Source organism: Grampus griseus (genome assembly GCF_964374135.1).
Source record: "Grampus griseus genome assembly, chromosome: 13".
NCBI lineage: Eukaryota > Metazoa > Chordata > Mammalia > Artiodactyla > Delphinidae > Grampus > Grampus griseus.
This window is the reverse complement of record NC_139007.1, coordinates 22,325,017-22,345,785: the sequence shown is the minus strand read 5'-3', so window position 1 is coordinate 22,345,785 and position 20,769 is coordinate 22,325,017. Positions and strand designations below refer to the sequence as shown.

Here is a 20,769-nt window from a genome sequence, read left to right as displayed (position 1 = left end):
CAATGTGATACACCACACTAACAACCTCAAGGAGAAAAGCCATATGCTCACGTCAACAGATGCAGAGAAAGCTTTCGACAAAATTCAACACCCATTTATGATAAAAACCCTGCAGAAGGTAGGCACAGAGGGAACTTTCCTCAACATAATAAAGGCCATGTATGACAAAACCACAGCCAACATCGTCCTCAGTGGTGAAAAACTGAAACCATTTCCACTAAGATGAGGAGCAAGTAAAGGTTGCCCACTCTCGCCACTCTTATTCAACATAGTTTTGGAAGTTCTAGCCACAGCAATCAGAGGAGAATTAAAAGGAATACAAATCGGAAAAGAAGAAGTAAAGCTGTCACTGTTTGCACATGACATGATACTATACATAGAGAATCCTAAAGATGCTCCCAGAAGACTACTAGAGCTAATCAATGAATTTGGTAAAGCAGCAGGATACAAAATTAATGCACAGAAATCTCTGGCATTCCTATACACTGATGATGAAAAACCTGAAAGTGAAATCAAGAAAACACTCCCGTTTACCACTGCAACAAAAAGAATAAAATATCTAGGAATAAACCTACCTAAGGAGACAAAAGACCTGTATGCAGAAAATTATAAGACACTGGTGAAAGAAATTAAAGATGATACAAATAGATGGAGAGATACACCATGTTCCTGGATTGGAAGAATCAACATTGTGAAAATGACTCTACTACCCAAAGCAATCTACAGATCCAGTGCAATCCCTAGCAAACTACCACCGGCATTTTCCACAGAACTAGAACAAAAAATCTCACAATTTGTATGGAAACAGAAAAGACCCCGAATAGCCAAAGCAACCTTGAGAACGAAAAACGGAGCTGGAGGAGTCAGGCTCCCTGACTTCAGACTATACTACAAAGCTACAGTAATCAAGACAGTATGGTACTGGCACAAAACCAGAAACACAGATCAAAGGAACAGCATAGAAAGCCCAGAGATAAACCCACGCACATATGGTCACCTTACCTTTGATAAAGGAGGCAGGAATGTACAGTGGAGAAAGGACAGCCTCTTCAATAAATGGTGCTGGGAAAACTGGACAGGTACATGTAAAAGTATGAGATTAGATCGCTCCCTAACACCATACACAAAAATAAGCTCAAAATGGATTAAAGACCTACATGTAAGGCCAGAAACTATCAAACTCCTAGAGGAAACCATAGGCAGAACACTCTATGACATCAATCACAGCAAGATCCCTTCTGACCCACCTACTAGAGAAATGGAAATAAAAACAAAAATAAACAAATGGGGCCTAATGAAACGTCAAAGCTTTTGCACAGCAAAGGAAACCATAAACAAGACCAAAAGACAACCCTCAGAATGGGAGCGAGTATTTTCACATGAAGCAACGGACAAAGGATTCATCTCCAAAATTTACAAGCAGCTCATGCAGCTCAATAACAAAAAAACAAACGACCCAATCCAAAAATGGGCAGAAGACCTAAATAGACATTTCTCCAAAGAAGATATACAGACTGCCAACAAACACATGAAAGAATGCTCAACATCATTAATCAGTAGAGAAATGCAACTCAAAACTACAATGAGGTATCATCTCACACCAGTCAGAAGGGCCATCATCCAAAAATCTAGAAACAATAAACGCTGGAGAGGGTGTGGAGAAAAGGGAACCCTCTTGCACTACTGCTGGGAATGTGAATCGGTACAGCCACTATGGAGAACAGTATGGAGGTTCCTTAAAAAACTACAAATAGAACTACCATATGACCCAGTAATCCCACTACTGGGCATATACCCTGAGAAAACCATAATTCAAAAAGAGTCATGTACCAAAATGTTCATTGCAGCTCTATTTACAATAGCCCGGAGATGGAAACGACCTAAGTGTCCATCATGGCATGAATGGATAAAGAAGATGTGGCACATATATACAATGGAATAGTACTCAGCCATAAAAAGAAACGAAATTGAGCTATTTGTAATGAGGTGGATGGACCTAGAGTCTGTCACACAGAGTGAAGTTAAGTCAGAAAGAGAAAGACAAATGCCATATGCTAACACACATGTAGGGAATTTAAGAGGAAAAAAATGTCACAGAGAACCTAGGGGCAAGATAGGAATAAAGACAGACCTACTAGAGAACGGACTTGAGGATATGGGGAGGGGGAAGAGTAAGCTGTGACAAAGTGACAGAGTGGCATGGACATATATACACCACCAAACGTAAAATAGAGAGCTAGTGGGAAGCAGCCGCGTAGCACTGGGAGATCAGCTCCGGGCTTTGTGACCACCTAGAGGGTTGGGATAGGGAGGGTGGGAGGGAGGGAGACGCAAGAGGGAAGAGATATGGGAACATACGTATATGTATAACTGATTCACTTTGTTATAAAGCAGAAACTAACACACCATTATAAAGCAATCATACTCCAATAAAGAGGTAAAAAAAAAAAAAAACGGAAAAAGGAGAAGTAACAACTGATATTGCAGAAATACACACAGGATCACGAGGGATTACAAGCACCTCTATGCCAATAAAATGGACAACCTGGAAGAAATGGACAAATTCTTAGAAATGCACAACCTGCCAAGAGTGAATCAGGGAGAAATGGAAAATATGAACAGCCCGATCACAAGCACTGAAATTGAAACTGTGATTAAAAATCTTCCAACAAACAAAAGCCCAGGACCAGATGGCTTCACAGGCAAATTCTATCAAACATTTAGAGAAGAGCTAACACCTATCCTTCTCAAACTCTTCCAAAATATAGCAGAGGGAGGAACACTCCCAACCTCATTCTACGAGGCCACCATCACCCTGATACCAAAACCAGACAAAGATGTCACAAAGCAAGAAAACTACAGGCCAATATCACTGATAAACATAGATGCAAAACTCCTCAACAAACTACTAGCAAACAGAATCCAGCAGCACATTAAAAGGATCATACACCATGATCCAGGGGGGTTTATTCCAGGAATGCAAGGATTCTTCAACATACGCAAATCAATCAATGTGATACACCACACTAACAACCTCAAGGAGAAAAGCCATATGCTCACGTCAACAGATGCAGAGAAAGCTTTCGACAAAATTCAACACCCATTTATGATAAAAACCCTGCAGAAGGTAGGCACAGAGGGAACTTTCCTCAACATAATAAAGGCCATGTATGACAAAACCACAGCCAACATCGTCCTCAGTGGTGAAAAACTGAAACCATTTCCACTAAGATGAGGAGCAAGTAAAGGTTGCCCACTCTCGCCACTCTTATTCAACATAGTTTTGGAAGTTCTAGCCACAGCAATCAGAGGAGAATTAAAAGGAATACAAATCGGAAAAGAAGAAGTAAAGCTGTCACTGTTTGCACATGACATGATACTATACATAGAGAATCCTAAAGATGCTCCCAGAAGACTACTAGAGCTAATCAATGAATTTGGTAAAGCAGCAGGATACAAAATTAATGCACAGAAATCTCTGGCATTCCTATACACTGATGATGAAAAACCTGAAAGTGAAATCAAGAAAACACTCCCGTTTACCACTGCAACAAAAAGAATAAAATATCTAGGAATAAACCTACCTAAGGAGACAAAAGACCTGTATGCAGAAAATTATAAGACACTGGTGAAAGAAATTAAAGATGATACAAATAGATGGAGAGATACACCATGTTCCTGGATTGGAAGAATCAACATTGTGAAAATGACTCTACTACCCAAAGCAATCTACAGATCCAGTGCAATCCCTAGCAAACTACCACCGGCATTTTCCACAGAACTAGAACAAAAAATCTCACAATTTGTATGGAAACAGAAAAGACCCCGAATAGCCAAAGCAACCTTGAGAACGAAAAACGGAGCTGGAGGAGTCAGGCTCCCTGACTTCAGACTATACTACAAAGCTACAGTAATCAAGACAGTATGGTACTGGCACAAAACCAGAAACACAGATCAAAGGAACAGCATAGAAAGCCCAGAGATAAACCCACGCACATATGGTCACCTTACCTTTGATAAAGGAGGCAGGAATGTACAGTGGAGAAAGGACAGCCTCTTCAATAAATGGTGCTGGGAAAACTGGACAGGTACATGTAAAAGTATGAGATTAGATCGCTCCCTAACACCATACACAAAAATAAGCTCAAAATGGATTAAAGACCTACATGTAAGGCCAGAAACTATCAAACTCCTAGAGGAAACCATAGGCAGAACACTCTATGACATCAATCACAGCAAGATCCCTTCTGACCCACCTACTAGAGAAATGGAAATAAAAACAAAAATAAACAAATGGGGCCTAATGAAACTTCAAAGCTTTTGCACAGCAAAGGAAACCATAAACAAGACCAAAAGACAACCCTCAGAATGGGAGCGAGTATTTTCACATGAAGCAACGGACAAAGGATTCATCTCCAAAATTTACAAGCAGCTCATGCAGCTCAATAACAAAAAAACAAACGACCCAATCCAAAAATGGGCAGAAGACCTAAATAGACATTTCTCCAAAGAAGATATACACACTGCCAACAAACACATGAAAGAATGCTCAACATCATTAATCAGTAGAGAAATGCAACTCAAAACTACAATGAGGTATCATCTCACACCAGTCAGAAGGGCCATCATCCAAAAATCTAGAAACAATAAATGCTGGAGAGGGTGTGGAGAAAAGGGAACCCTCTTGCACTACTGCTGGGAATGTGAATCGGTACAGCCACTATGGAGAACAGTATGGAGGTTCCTTAAAAAACTACAAATAGAACTACCATATGACCCAGCAATCCCACTACTGGGCATATACCCTGAGAAAACCATAATTCAGAAAGAGTCATGTACCAAAATGTTCATCGCAGCTCTATTTACAATAGCCCGGAGATGGAAACGACCTAAGTGTCCATCATCGCATGAATGGATAAAGAAGATGTGGCACATATATACAATGGAATAGTACTCAGCCATAAAAAGAAACGAAATTGAGCTATTTGTAATGAGGTGGATGGACCTAGAGTCTGTCACAGAGTGAAGTTAAGTCAGAAAGAGAAAGACAAATGCCATATGCTAACACACATGTAGGGAATTTAAGAGGAAAAAAATGTCATAGAGAACCTAGGGGCAAGATAGGAATAAAGACAGACCTACTAGAGAACGGACTTGAGGATATGGGGAGGGGGAAGAGTAAGCTGTGACAAAGTGACAGAGTGGCATGGACATATATACACCACCAAACGTAAAATAGAGAGCTAGTGGGAAGCAGCCGCGTAGCACTGGGAGATCAGCTCCGGGCTTTGTGACCACCTAGAGGGTTGGGATAGGGAGGGTGGGAGGGAGGGAGACGCAAGAGGGAAGAGATATGGGAACATACGTATATGTATAACTGATTCACTTTGTTATAAAGCAGAAACTAACACACCATTATAAAGCAATCATACTCCAATAAAGAGGTTAAAAAAAAAAAAAAACGGAAAAAGGAGAAGTAACAACTGATATTGCAGAAATACACACAGGATCACGAGGGATTACAAGCACCTCTATGCCAATAAAATGGACAACCTGGAAGAAATGGACAAATTCTTAGAAATGCACAACCTGCCAAGAGTGAATCAGGGAGAAATGGAAAATATGAACAGCCCGATCACAAGCACTGAAATTGAAACTGTGATTAAAAATCTTCCTAACAAACAAAAGTCCAGGACCAGATGGCTTCACAGGCAAATTCTATCAAACATTTAGGGAAGAGCTAACACCTATCCTTCTCAAACTCTTCCAAAATATAGCAGAGGGAGGAACACTCCCAAACTCATTCTACGAGGCCACCATCACCCTGATACCAAAACCAGACAAAGATGTCACAAAGCAAGAAAACTACAGGCCAATATCACTGATAAACATAGATGCAAAACTCCTCAACAAACTACTAGCAAACAGAATCCAGCAGCACATTAAAAGGATCATACACCATGATCCAGGGGGGTTTATTCCAGGAATGCAAGGATTCTTCAACATACGCAAATCAATCAATGTGATACACCACACTAACAACCTCAAGGAGAAAAGCCATATGCTCACGTCAACAGATGCAGAGAAAGCTTTCGACAAAATTCAACACCCATTTATGATAAAAACCCTGCAGAAGGTAGGCACAGAGGGAACTTTCCTCAACATAATAAAGGCCATGTATGACAAAACCACAGCCAACATCGTCCTCAGTGGTGAAAAACTGAAACCATTTCCACTAAGATGAGGAGCAAGTAAAGGTTGCCCACTCTCGCCACTCTTATTCAACATAGTTTTGGAAGTTTTAGCCACAGCAATCAGAGGAGAATTAAAAGGAATACAAATCGGAAAAGAAGAAGTAAAGCTGTCACTGTTTGCACATGACATGATACTATACATAGAGAATCCTAAAGATGCTCCCAGAAGACTACTAGAGCTAATCAATGAATTTGGTAAAGCAGCAGGATACAAAATTAATGCACAGAAATCTCTGGCATTCCTATACACTGATGATGAAAAACCTGAAAGTGAAATCAAGAAAACACTCCCGTTTACCACTGCAACAAAAAGAATAAAATATCTAGGAATAAACCTACCTAAGGAGACAAAAGACCTGTATGCAGAAAATTATAAGACACTGGTGAAAGAAATTAAAGATGATACAAATAGATGGAGAGATACACCATGTTCCTGGATTGGAAGAATCAACATTGTGAAAATGACTCTACTACCCAAAGCAATCTACAGATCCAGTGCAATCCCTAGCAAACTACCACCGGCATTTTCCACAGAACTAGAACAAAAAATCTCACAATTTGTATGGAAACACAAAAGACCCCGAATAGCCAAAGCAACCTTGAGAACGAAAAACAGAGCTGGAGGAGTCAGGCTCCCTGACTTCAGACTATACTACAAAGCTACAGTAATCAAGACAGTACGGTACTGGCACAAAACCAGAAACACAGATCAAAGGAACAGCATAGAAAGCCCAGAGATAAACCCACGCACATATGGTCACCTTACCTTTGATAAAGGAGGCAGGAATGTACAGTGGAGAAAGGACAGCCTCTTCAATAAATGGTGCTGGGAAAACTGGACAGGTACATGTAAAAGTATGAGATTAGATCACTCCCTAACACCATACACAAAAATAAGCTCAAAATGGATTAAAGACCTACATGTAAGGCCAGAAACTATCAAACTCCTAGAGGAAACCATAGGCAGAACACTCTATGACATCAATCACAGCAAGATCCCTTCTGACCCACCTACTAGAGAAATGGAAATAAAAACAAAAATAAACAAATGGGGCCTAATGAAACTTCAAAGCTTTTGCACAGCAAAGGAAACCATAAACAAGACCAAAAGACAACCCTCAGAATGGGAGCGAGTATTTTCACATGAAGCAACGGACAAAGGATTCATCTCCAAAATTTACAAGCAGCTCATGCAGCTCAATAACAAAAAAACAAACGACCCAATCCAAAAATGGGCAGAAGACCTAAATAGACATTTCTCCAAAGAAGATATACACACTGCCAACAAACACATGAAAGAATGCTCAACATCATTAATCAGTAGAGAAATGCAACTCAAAACTACAATGAGGTATCATCTCACACCAGTCAGAAGGGCCATCATCCAAAAATCTAGAAACAATAAATGCTGGAGAGGGTGTGGAGAAAAGGGAACCCTCTTGCACTACTGCTGGGAATGTGAATCGGTACAGCCACTATGGAGAACAGTATGGAGGTTCCTTAAAAAACTACAAATAGAACTACCATATGACCCAGCAATCCCACTACTGGGCATATACCCTGAGAAAACCATAATTCAGAAAGAGTCATGTACCAAAATGTTCATCGCAGCTCTATTTACAATAGCCCGGAGATGGAAACGACCTAAGTGTCCATCATCGCATGAATGGATAAAGAAGATGTGGCACATATATACAATGGAATAGTACTCAGCCATAAAAAGAAACGAAATTGAGCTATTTGTAATGAGGTGGATGGACCTAGAGTCTGTCACAGAGTGAAGTTAAGTCAGAAAGAGAAAGACAAATGCCATATGCTAACACACATGTAGGGAATTTAAGAGGAAAAAAATGTCATAGAGAACCTAGGGGCAAGATAGGAATAAAGACAGACCTACTAGAGAACGGACTTGAGGATATGGGGAGGGGGAAGAGTAAGCTGTGACAAAGTGACAGAGTGGCATGGACATATATACACCACCAAACGTAAAATAGAGAGCTAGTGGGAAGCAGCCGCGTAGCACTGGGAGATCAGCTCCGGGCTTTGTGACCACCTAGAGGGTTGGGATAGGGAGGGTGGGAGGGAGGGAGACGCAAGAGGGAAGAGATATGGGAACATACATATATGTATAACTGATTCACTTTGTTATAAAGCAGAAACTAACACACCATTATAAAGCAATCATACTCCAATAAAGAGGTAAAAAAAAAAAAAAAACGGAAAAAGGAGAAGTAACAACTGATATTGCAGAAATACACACAGGATCACGAGGGATTACAAGCACCTCTATGCCAATAAAATGGACAACCTGGAAGAAATGGACAAATTCTTAGAAATGCACAACCTGCCAAGAGTGAATCAGGGAGAAATGGAAAATATGAACAGCCCGATCACAAGCACTGAAATTGAAACTGTGATTAAAAATCTTCCTAACGAACAAAAGCCCAGGACCAGATGGCTTCACAGGCAAATTCTATCAAACATTTAGGGAAGAGCTAACACCTATCCTTCTCAAACTCTTCCAAAATATAGCAGAGGGAGGAACACTCCCAAACTCATTCTACGAGGCCACCATCACCCTGATACCAAAACCAGACAAAGATGTCACAAAGCAAGAAAACTACAGGCCAATATCACTGATAAACATAGATGCAAAACTCCTCAACAAACTACTAGCAAACAGAATCCAGCAGCACATTAAAAGGATCATACACCATGATCCAGGGGGGTTTATTCCAGGAATGCAAGGATTCTTCAACATACGCAAATCAATCAATGTGATACACCACACTAACAACCTCAAGGAGAAAAGCCATATGCTCACGTCAACAGATGCAGAGAAAGCTTTCGACAAAATTCAACACCCATTTATGATAAAAACCCTGCAGAAGGTAGGCACAGAGGGAACTTTCCTCAACATAATAAAGGCCATGTATGACAAAACCACAGCCAACATCGTCCTCAGTGGTGAAAAACTGAAACCATTTCCACTAAGATGAGGAGCAAGTAAAGGTTGCCCACTCTCGCCACTCTTATTCAACATAGTTTTGGAAGTTCTAGCCACAGCAATCAGAGGAGAATTAAAAGGAATACAAATCGGAAAAGAAGAAGTAAAGCTGTCACTGTTTGCACATGACATGATACTATACATAGAGAATCCTAAAGATGCTCCCAGAAGACTACTAGAGCTAATCAATGAATTTGGTAAAGCAGCAGGATACAAAATTAATGCACAGAAATCTCTGGCATTCCTATACACTGATGATGAAAAACCTGAAAGTGAAATCAAGAAAACACTCCCGTTTACCACTGCAACAAAAAGAATAAAATATCTAGGAATAAACCTACCTAAGGAGACAAAAGACCTGTATGCAGAAAATTATAAGACACTGGTGAAAGAAATTAAAGATGATACAAATAGATGGAGAGATACACCATGTTCCTGGATTGGAAGAATCAACATTGTGAAAATGACTCTACTACCCAAAGCAATCTACAGATCCAGTGCAATCCCTAGCAAACTACCACCGGCATTTTCCACAGAACTAGAACAAAAAATCTCACAATTTGTATGGAAACAGAAAAGACCCCGAATAGCCAAAGCAACCTTGAGAACGAAAAACGGAGCTGGAGGAGTCAGGCTCCCTGACTTCAGACTATACTACAAAGCTACAGTAATCAAGACAGTATGGTACTGGCACAAAACCAGAAACACAGATCAAAGGAACAGCATAGAAAGCCCAGAGATAAACCCACGCACATATGGTCACCTTACCTTTGATAAAGGAGGCAGGAATGTACAGTGGAGAAAGGACAGCCTCTTCAATAAATGGTGCTGGGAAAACTGGACAGGTACATGTAAAAGTATGAGATTAGATCGCTCCCTAACACCATACACAAAAATAAGCTCAAAATGGATTAAAGACCTACATGTAAGGCCAGAAACTATCAAACTCCTAGAGGAAACCATAGGCAGAACACTCTATGACATCAATCACAGCAAGATCCCTTCTGACCCACCTACTAGAGAAATGGAAATAAAAACAAAAATAAACAAATGGGGCCTAATGAAACGTCAAAGCTTTTGCACAGCAAAGGAAACCATAAACAAGACCAAAAGACAACCCTCAGAATGGGAGCGAGTATTTTCACATGAAGCAACGGACAAAGGATTCATCTCCAAAATTTACAAGCAGCTCATGCAGCTCAATAACAAAAAAACAAACGACCCAATCCAAAAATGGGCAGAAGACCTAAATAGACATTTCTCCAAAGAAGATATACAGACTGCCAACAAACACATGAAAGAATGCTCAACATCATTAATCAGTAGAGAAATGCAACTCAAAACTACAATGAGGTATCATCTCACACCAGTCAGAAGGGCCATCATCCAAAAATCTAGAAACAATAAACGCTGGAGAGGGTGTGGAGAAAAGGGAACCCTCTTGCACTACTGCTGGGAATGTGAATCGGTACAGCCACTATGGAGAACAGTATGGAGGTTCCTTAAAAAACTACAAATAGAACTACCATATGACCCAGTAATCCCACTACTGGGCATATACCCTGAGAAAACCATAATTCAAAAAGAGTCATGTACCAAAATGTTCATTGCAGCTGTATTTACAATAGCCCGGAGATGGAAACGACCTAAGTGTCCATCATGGCATGAATGGATAAAGAAGATGTGGCACATATATACAATGGAATAGTACTCAGCCATAAAAAGAAACGAAATTGAGCTATTTGTAATGAGGTGGATGGACCTAGAGTCTGTCACACAGAGTGAAGTTAAGTCAGAAAGAGAAAGACAAATGCCATATGCTAACACACATGTAGGGAATTTAAGAGGAAAAAAATGTCACAGAGAACCTAGGGGCAAGATAGGAATAAAGACAGACCTACTAGAGAACGGACTTGAGGATATGGGGAGGGGGAAGAGTAAGCTGTGACAAAGTGACAGAGTGGCATGGACATATATACACCACCAAACGTAAAATAGAGAGCTAGTGGGAAGCAGCCGCGTAGCACTGGGAGATCAGCTCCGGGCTTTGTGACCACCTAGAGGGTTGGGATAGGGAGGGTGGGAGGGAGGGAGACGCAAGAGGGAAGAGATATGGGAACATACGTATATGTATAACTGATTCACTTTGTTATAAAGCAGAAACTAACACACCATTATAAAGCAATCATACTCCAATAAAGAGGTAAAAAAAAAAAAACGGAAAAAGGAGAAGTAACAACTGATATTGCAGAAATACACACAGGATCACGAGGGATTACAAGCACCTCTATGCCAATAAAATGGACAACCTGGAAGAAATGGACAAATTCTTAGAAATGCACAACCTGCCAAGAGTGAATCAGGGAGAAATGGAAAATATGAACAGCCCGATCACAAGCACTGAAATTGAAACTGTGATTAAAAATCTTCCAACAAACAAAAGCCCAGGACCAGATGGCTTCACAGGCAAATTCTATCAAACATTTAGAGAAGAGCTAACACCTATCCTTCTCAAACTCTTCCAAAATATAGCAGAGGGAGGAACACTCCCAACCTCATTCTACGAGGCCACCATCACCCTGATACCAAAACCAGACAAAGATGTCACAAAGCAAGAAAACTACAGGCCAATATCACTGATAAACATAGATGCAAAACTCCTCAACAAACTACTAGCAAACAGAATCCAGCAGCACATTAAAAGGATCATACACCATGATCCAGGGGGGTTTATTCCAGGAATGCAAGGATTCTTCAACATACGCAAATCAATCAATGTGATACACCACACTAACAACCTCAAGGAGAAAAGCCATATGCTCACGTCAACAGATGCAGAGAAAGCTTTCGACAAAATTCAACACCCATTTATGATAAAAACCCTGCAGAAGGTAGGCACAGAGGGAACTTTCCTCAACATAATAAAGGCCATGTATGACAAAACCACAGCCAACATCGTCCTCAGTGGTGAAAAACTGAAACCATTTCCACTAAGATGAGGAGCAAGTAAAGGTTGCCCACTCTCGCCACTCTTATTCAACATAGTTTTGGAAGTTCTAGCCACAGCAATCAGAGGAGAATTAAAAGGAATACAAATCGGAAAAAAAGAAGTAAAGCTGTCACTGTTTGCACATGACATGATACTATACATAGAGAATCCTAAAGATGCTCCCAGAAGACTACTAGAGCTAATCAATGAATTTGGTAAAGCAGCAGGATACAAAATTAATGCACAGAAATCTCTGGCATTCCTATACACTGATGATGAAAAACCTGAAAGTGAAATCAAGAAAACACTCCCGTTTACCACTGCAACAAAAAGAATAAAATATCTAGGAATAAACCTACCTAAGGAGACAAAAGACCTGTATGCAGAAAATTATAAGACACTGGTGAAAGAAATTAAAGATGATACAAATAGATGGAGAGATACACCATGTTCCTGGATTGGAAGAATCAACATTGTGAAAATGACTCTACTACCCAAAGCAATCTACAGATCCAGTGCAATCCCTAGCAAACTACCACCGGCATTTTCCACAGAACTAGAACAAAAAATCTCACAATTTGTATGGAAACAGAAAAGACCCCGAATAGCCAAAGCAACCTTGAGAACGAAAAACGGAGCTGGAGGAGTCAGGCTCCCTGACTTCAGACTATACTACAAAGCTACAGTAATCAAGACAGTATGGTACTGGCACAAAACCAGAAACACAGATCAAAGGAACAGCATAGAAAGCCCAGAGATAAACCCACGCACATATGGTCACCTTACCTTTGATAAAGGAGGCAGGAATGTACAGTGGAGAAAGGACAGCCTCTTCAATAAATGGTGCTGGGAAAACTGGACAGGTACATGTAAAAGTATGAGATTAGATCGCTCCCTAACACCATACACAAAAATAAGCTCAAAATGGATTAAAGACCTACATGTAAGGCCAGAAACTATCAAACTCCTAGAGGAAACCATAGGCAGAACACTCTATGACATCAATCACAGCAAGATCCCTTCTGACCCACCTACTAGAGAAATGGAAATAAAAACAAAAATAAACAAATGGGGCCTAATGAAACTTCAAAGCTTTTGCACAGCAAAGGAAACCATAAACAAGACCAAAAGACAACCCTCAGAATGGGAGCGAGTATTTTCACATGAAGCAACGGACAAAGGATACATCTCCAAAATTAACAAGCAGCTCATGCAGCTCAATAACAAAAAAACAAACGACCCAATCCAAAAATGGGCAGAAGACCTAAATAGACATTTCTCCAAAGAAGATATACAGACTGCCAACAAACACATGAAAGAATGCTCAACATCATTAATCAGTAGAGAAATGCAACTCAAAACTACAATGAGGTATCATCTCACACCAGTCAGAAGGGCCATCATCCAAAAATCTAGAAACAATAAATGCTGGAGAGGGTATGGAGAAAAGGGAACACTCTTGTACTGTTGGTGGGAATGTAAATTGATACAGCCACTATGGAGAACAGTATGGAGGTTTCCCAAAAAACAAAATATAGGGCTTCCATGGTGGCGCAATGGTTGAGAGTCCGCCTGCCAATGACGGGGACACAGGTTCGTGCCCCGGTCCGGGAGGATCCCACATGCCACGTAGCGGCTGGGCGTGTAAGCCATGGCTGCTGCACCTGCGTGTACGGAGCATGTGCTCCCCAATGGGAGAGGCTACAACAGTGAAAGGCCCGCATACCGCAGAAAAAAAAAAATAGAATTACCATATGACCCAGCAATCCCTCTACTGGGGATATACCCTGAGAAAACCATAATTCAAAAAGAGTGTTGTACTAAAATGTTCTTTGCAGCTCTATTTACAACAGCCCAGAGATGGAAACAACCTAAGTGTCCATCATCCGATGAATGGATAAAGAAGATGTGGCACATATATAGAATGGAATATTACTCAGCCATAAAAAGAAACGAAACTGAGTTATTTGTAGTGAGGTGGATGGACCTAGAGTCTGTCATACAGCGTGAAGTCAGAAAGAGAAAAACAAATACTGTATGGTAACACGTATATATGGAATCTAAGAGAAAAAAAAAAAAGGTCATGAAGTACCTAGGGGTAAGATGGAATGAAGACACAGACATACTAAAGAATGGACTTGAGGATATGGGGAGGGGGAAAGGTAAGCTGTGACAAGGTTAGAGAGTGACATGGACATATATACACTACCTAACGTAAAATAGATTGTTAGTGGGAAGCAGCCACATAGCACATGATCAGCTCGGTGGTTTGTGACCACCTATAGGGGTGGCATAGTGAGGGTGGCAGGGAGGGAGATGCAAGAGAAAAGAGATATAGTAATATATGTATATGTATAACTGATTCACTTTGTTATAAAGCAGAAACTAACACACAATTGTAAGGCAATAATACTCCAATAAAGTTGTTTAAAAAGAAAAAGAAAGAATCTGCCTGCCAATTCAGGGCACACGGGTTCGAGCCCTGGTCCGGAAGATCCCACATGCCGCGGAGCTACTAAGCCTGTGCGCCACAACTACTAAGCCTGTGCTCTAGAGCCCATGCTCCGCAACAAAGAATAACCCCTGCTCGCCACAACTAGAGAAAGCTTGCGTGCAGCAATGAAGACACAGCCAAAAATAAAAAATAGTAAAAAAAAAAAAAAAAAAAAAAGAAAAACATTTTCGGAGAAATGAGAAAATCTGAATATGGATGGATATTATGCAATTAGTGTTAATTTTCTCAGATATGAAAATGGTACTGTGTTAGGAAGGACAAAACCCTCATTCTTAGTCAATGTGCTGTGGAGTACTTAGAGTGAGGGGTCAGGACCGTCTATGGCTAAATCTCAAACAGTTCAGCAAGAGAACAAAAAGTGTGTGAGAGACAAAGCAAACGTGGCAACATAGTAACGACTGGTTGAACCTAGGTGAAGAGTGAACAAGCAAGCTATCATTTCAACTTTTCTGTATGTATGCTAACTTTCAAAATAAAGGTGGAAAAAATAAAACAAGACAGACATCATTATATTACTTTAGTGAGCAGTGGGAAACGGGTGTAAAGCACACAGACATAAAAAGACTGGAAGAAAATAAACCCAAATATTAATAGTGCTTTCTCATCATAATGGGCTCATAGGTGATTTTATTTTCCTTCCTAGTTTTCATATTTTTAAAAAATGCTCCATAATGGGTATATGTTATTTTTATAATCAGAAGCAATTTAAACATGCTCCTAAAAAATGTTAAGTCAATGCCTTTAAAGGAATCACACATCATCTGGAAGATGGTGGAGTAGAAGGACTTGCTCGCACTCCCCCTTGCAAGAGCACCAGAATCACAACTAACTGCTGAACAATCATCAACAGGAAGACACTGGCACTTACCAAAAAGATACCCCACATCCAAAGACAAAGGAGAAGCAACAATGAGACAGTAGGAGGGGCACAATCACAATAAAATCAAATCCTATAACTGCTGGGTGGGTGACTCACTAACTGGAGAACACTTAGACCACAAAAGTCCACTCACTGGAGTGAAGTTTCTGAGCCCCACGTCAGGCTTCCCAACCTGGGGGTCTGGCAATGGGAGGAGGAATTCCTAGAGAATCACACTTTGAAAGCTAGTGGGGTTTAACTGCAGGACTCTGAAAAGACTGGGGGGAAACAGAGACTCCACTCTTGCAGGGCACACACAAAGTAGTGTGTGCATCAGGACCCAGGGTAAGGAGCAGTGACCACATAGGAGACTAAACCAGACCTAACCTGCTAGTGTTGGAAGGTGTCCTGCAGAGGTGCGGGGTAGCTGTGGCTCACTACAGGGACAAGGACACTGGCAGCAGAAGTTCTGGGAAGTACTCCTTGGCGTGAGCCCTTCCAGAGTCCGCCATTAGCCCCACCAAAGAGCCCGGGTAGGCTCCAGTGTTGGGTTGCCTCAGGCCAAACAACCAACAGGAAGGGAACCCAAACCTACTCATCAGCAGACAAGTGGATTAAAGTTTTACTGAGCTCTGCCCATCAGAGTAACACCCAGCTCTACCCACCACCAGTCCCTCCCATCAGGAAACTTGCACAAGCCTCTTAGATAGCCTCATCCACCAGAGGGCAGACAGAAGCAAGAAGAACTACAATTCTGCAGCCTGTGAAACAAAAACCACATTCATAGAAAGACAGACAAGATGAAGAGTTAGGGCTATGTATCAGATGAAGGAACAAGATAAAACCCCAGAAAAACACATAAATGAAGTGGAGATAGGCAACCTTCCAGAAAAAGAAATCAGAATAATTATAAGGAAGATGATCCAGGACCTCGGAAAAAGAATGGAGGCAAAGATCGAGAAGATACAAGAAATGTTTAACAGAGATGAACAATACAATAACTGAAATGAAAAATAAACGAGAAGGAATCAATAGCAGAAGAACTGAGGCAGAAGAACAGATAAGTGACCTGGAAGACAGAATGCTGGAATTCACTGCTGAACAGAATAAAGAAAAAAGAATGAAAAGAAATGAAGACAGCCTAAGGGACCTCTGGGACCACATTAAACACAACAACATTCACATTATAGAGGTCCCAGAAGGAGAAGAGACAGAGAGAAAGGACCCGAGAAAACATCTGAAGAGATTATAGTCAAAAACTTCCCTAACGTGGGAAAGGAAATAGCCACCCAAGTCCGGGAAGCACAGAGAGTCCCATACAGGATAAACCCAAGGAGAAACACGCCGAGACACATAGTAATCCAACTGGCAAAAATTAAAGACAAAGAAAAATTACTGAAAGCAGCAAAGGAAAAATGACAAATAACATACAAGGGAAGTCCCATAAGGTTAACAGCTGATTTCTCAGCAGAAACTCTACAAGCCTGAATGGAGTGGCATGACATATTTAAAGTGATGAAAGGGAAAAAACTACAACCAAGATTACTCTATCCAGAAAGCATCTCATTCAGATTCAACGGAAAAATCAAAAGTGTTACACACAAGCAAAAGCTAAAAGAATTCAGCACCCAAACCAGCTCTACAACAAATGCTAAAGGAATTTCTCTAAGTGGGAAACACAAGAGAAGAAAAGGACCTACAAAAACAAACCCAAAACAATTAAGAAAATGGTCATAGGAACATACATAGCAATAATTACCTTAAACGTGAATGGATTAAATGCTCCAACCAAAAGACACAGGCTCGCTGAATGGATACGAAAACAAGACCCATATATGTGCTGTCTACAAAAGACCCCCTCAGACCTAGGGACACATACAGACTGAAAGCGAGGGGATGGAAAAAGATATTCCATGGATATGGAAATCAAAAGAAAGCTGGAGTAGCAATACTTATGACAGATAAAATAAACTTTAAAATAAAGAATGTTACAAGAGACAAGGAAGGACACTACATAATGAGCAAGGGATCAATCCAAGAAGATATAACAGTTACAAATATATATGCACCAAACATAGGAGCACCTCGATACAGAAGGCAACTGCTAAGAGCTATAAAAGAGGAAATCAACAGTAACACAATAATAGTGGGGGACTTTAACACTTCACTTACACCAATGGACAGATCATCCAAACAGAAACTTAATAAGGAAACACAAGCTTTAAATGACACAAGAGACCAGATAGATTTAATTGATATTTATAGGACATTCCATCCAAAGACAGCAGATTACACTTTCTTCTCAAGTGCATATGGAATATTCTCCAGGATAGATCTCATCTAGGGTCACAAATCAAGCCTCAGTAAATTTAAGAAAACTGAAATCATATCAAGCATCTTTTCTGATCACAACGTTCTGAGATTAGTATCAATTACAGGGACAAAAACATAAAAAACACAAACACATGGATGCTAAACAATATGTTACTAAATAACCAACGGATCACTGAAGAAATCAAAGAGGAAATAAAAAAATACCTAGAGACAAATGACAATGAGAACACGATGATCCAAAACCTACAGGATGCAGCAAAAGCAGTTTTAAGAGGGAAGTTTATAGCAATACAAGCCTACCTCAAAAAACAAGAAAAATCTCAAATAAACAATCTAACCTTACACCTAAAGGAACTAGAGAAAGAAGAACAAACAAAACCCAAAGTTAGCAGAAGGAAAGAAATCATAAAGATCAGATCAGAAATAAATGAAACAGAAACAAAGAAAACAATAGCAAAGATCAATAAAACTAAAAGCTGGTTCTTTGAGAAGATGAACATAATTGATAATCCATTAGCCAGACTCATCAAGAAAAAGGAGAGGACTCAAATCAATAAAATTAGAAATGAAAAAGGAGCAGTTACAACAGACACCACACAAATACAAAGCATCCTAAGAGACTACTACAAGCAACTCTATGCCAATAAAATGGACAACCTGGAAGAAAAGGACAAATTCTTAGAAAGACAAACCTTCCAAGACTAAACCAGGAAGAAATAGAAAATATGAACAGACCAATTACATGAAATTTAAACTGTGAGTAAAAGTCTTTCAACAAACCAAAGTCCAGGTCCAGATGCCTTCACAGGTGAATTCTATCACAAATTTAAAGGAGAGCTAAAAGCACCCATCCTTCTCAAACTCTTCCAAATATTTGCAGAGGAAGAAACACTCTCAAACTCATTCTACGAAGCCACCATCACCCTGATACCAAAACCAGACAAAAATACTACAAAAGAAAAATTACAGACCAATATCACTGATGAATATAGATGCAACAATCCTCAACAAAACACTAGCAAACAGAATCCAACAACCCATTAAAAGGATCATACACCATGATCAAGTGGAATTTATCCCAGGGATGCAAGGATTCTCCAATATATGCAAATCAATCAATGTATTACACCACATTAACAAACTGAAGAAGAAAAACCATAAGATCATCTCAATAGATGCAGAAAAAGCTTTTGACAAAATTCAACACCCATTTATGATAAAAACTCTACAGAAAGTGGGCATAGAGGGAACCTACCTCAACATAACAAAGGCCATATATGACAAACCCACAGCAAACATCATTCTCAATGGTGAAAAACTGAAAGCATTTCCTCCCAGATCAGGAACAAGACAAGGATGTCCACTCTCACCACTATTACTGAACATAGTTTTGGAAGTCCTAGCCACAGCAATCAGAGAAAAAAAAGAAATAAAAGGAATCCAAATTGGAAAAGAAGTAAAGTTGTCACTGTTTGCAGATGACATGATACTATACATAGAGAATCCTAAAGATGCCACTAGAAAACTACTAGAGCTAATCAATGAATTTGGTAAAGTTGCAGGATACAAAATTAATGCACAGAAATCTCTGGCATTTCTATACACTAATGATGAAAAATCTGAAAAAGAAATTAAGGAAACACTCCCATTTACCACTGCAACAAAAAGAATAGAATACCTAGGAATAAACCTATCTAGGGAGAAAAAAGACCTGTATGCAGAAAACTACAAGACACTGATGAAAGGAATTAAAGATGATACAAACAGATGGAGACATATACCATGTTCTTGGATTGGAAGAATCAATATTATGAAAATGACTAAATTACCCAAAGCAATCTACAGACTCAATGCAATCCCTATCAAATTACCAATGGCATTTTTTACAGAACTAGAACAAAAAAACTTCAAATTTGTATGGAGACACAAAACACCCTGAAGAGCCAAAGCGTTCTCGAGGGAAAGAAACGGAGCTGGAGGAATCAGACTCCCTGACTTCAGACTATACTACAAAGATACAGTAATCAAGACAATGTGGTACTGGCACAAAAACAGAAATATAGATCAATGGAACAGGATAGAAAGCCCTAAGATAAACCCATGCACCTATGGTCAACTAATCTATGATGAGGGAGGCAAGGATATACAATGGAAAAAAGACAGTCTCTTCAATAAGTGGTGCTGGGAAAACTGGACAGCTACATGTAAAAGAATGGAATTAGAACACTCCCTAACACCATACACAAAAATAAACTCAAAATGGATTAAAGACCTAAATGTAAGGTCAGATACTATAAAATTCTTAGAGGAAAACATAGGCAGAACACTGTATGACATAAATCACTGCAAGATCCTTTTTGATCCACCTCCTAGAATAATGGAAATAATAAAAATAAACAAATGGGACCTAATGAAACTTAAAAGCTTTTGCACAGCAAAGGAAACTACAAACAAGATGAAAAGACAACCCTCAGAGTGGGAGAAAATATTTGCAAACAAAACAACTAACAATGGATTAATCTCCAAAATATACAAGCAGCTCATACAGCTCAATATCAAAAAAACAAACAACCCAATCCAAAAATGGGCAGAAGACCTAAATAGACATTTCTCCAAAGAAGACATACAGACGGCCAACAAACACATGAAAGGATGCTCAACATCACTAATCATTAGAGAAATGCAAATCCAAACTACAATGAGGTATCACCTCACACCGGTCAGAATGGCCATCATCAAAAAATCTACAAACAATAAATTCTGGAGAGGGTGTGGAGAAAAGGGAACCCTCTTGCACTACTGCTGGGAATG

The 20,769-nt window shown here is 39.9% G+C and overlaps 1 protein-coding gene across 4 annotated transcripts in view; it reads right to left on the bottom strand.

Moving 5' to 3' along the window:
- Positions 1-20,769, bottom strand: part of ANKRD6 (ankyrin repeat domain 6) — a 222,702-nt gene that overhangs the window by 29,808 nt on the left and 172,125 nt on the right. The window lies entirely within an intron of this gene.